Here is a 1256-nt window from a genome sequence, read left to right on the forward strand (position 1 = left end):
AAAGAAAGAAAGAAAGAAAGAAAGAAAGAAAGAAAGAAAGAAAGAAAATAAAGACATTCATTGATTGAACAAAAGACAAAAAAAATGAATGTCGTAATTAGTTGTCCATGGTTAAAGTGTCGTGGGGTGAAACAATAATCAGTTTTGTTTTGTTTTTGTTTGTTTGTTTGTTTGTTTGAGATAGGGTCTCCTGTATCCAAGGCTGGTCTCGAATTCAAAATGTAGCCTAGGCTGTTCTTAAATCGCTGATCATCCTATCTCTCCCTCCCAAGTACTGAGATTACAGGTGTGTACTGCCATGACAACCACAGCCAATTATTCTCATTTACAGCTCAGATCACCGGACGTCTCAACAATGAGCTTATCCTGAATGTCATTCTGAATCATTAGCACCAAAGCAAATTCACAAGCTGTCAAGTTCAATTTCTCCACCTTACCATTTTCTTCAGATGGGACTTATTTAGCAAGGGGATGCTGCAGGTATAGTCATTTTTTTTTTCATTTTTCTGTGAAGTATCTGCTATCTAGTTGTTTCATTTTGAATGCACTATTATAGTAAACCAAGCCACTATTTTTAAGAAGAGGTACCATGTGTAGGTCAAAAGAGCAATTTTGTCTTTTGCAATAGTTTCTTGTTTAAGAAAAATGCGCTAACTTAAAAACTAATATCTCTCAAAGTATATCTTATTAGGTGAGATAATAATCATCACCTTTCTAGCCTAAACATGAAAATGGGAGAGCCACTTGGCTGCATGAGAGTGGCTCATGTGTTTTATAGAACTCACGTAATATGGCCAGTGGCTCATGGAGCAGCTGATGCACTTGAAGGATAAATAGGTTACCCTTGAAGATGCCGGGAGATCTGCCTCTCAAGGGTCTTTGTGCCATGGATGAAAACTGAATCATTATTTTTGAACTGCCTCTGCTCACGTCAGTGACTCCCTCTTGCAGCCTGTCCACTGGCTATAAGAACCTGGGAGTCACTGGCAGATCGTAGGTGGTGACAGGCAAAGCCAAACTCCCGGTAAGATTTATTGCCTTTGTCTGTGTTTCGGCTTCCATGTCAGAACTTGAGCTGGAAAGTAATCTTTACGCTTTTGTGGGATGTGTCTGTCTGTGTGAGTTGTGACTGTGTGTACGTTGGGAACATCTCTCCATTTAGGGTACTTTTCAGTATTCTTTGTTGTTTCAACAACTTCTTCTTCTTCTTCTTCTTCTTCTTCTTCTTCTTCTTCTTCTTCTTCTTCTTCTTCTTC

The 1256-nt window shown here is 38.9% G+C and overlaps 1 protein-coding gene across 1 annotated transcript in view; it reads left to right on the forward strand.

Annotated features, from left to right (window-relative positions):
• Positions 1 to 981: 981 nt before the first annotated feature.
• The window catches only part of CUNH2orf66 (chromosome unknown C2orf66 homolog), a 3714-nt gene continuing 3439 nt past the window's right edge, over positions 982 to 1256 (forward strand). The window contains exon 1 of the mRNA XM_055617092.1: positions 982 to 1024. The gene's annotated coding sequence lies outside the window, so the exon portion shown is untranslated. The remainder of the gene's footprint in view (positions 1025 to 1256) is intronic.

This window comes from Psammomys obesus, unplaced genomic scaffold (assembly GCF_907164565.1).
Source record: "Psammomys obesus unplaced genomic scaffold, mPsaObe1.curated_primary_1811, whole genome shotgun sequence".
NCBI classification, from domain to species: domain Eukaryota; kingdom Metazoa; phylum Chordata; class Mammalia; order Rodentia; family Muridae; genus Psammomys; species Psammomys obesus.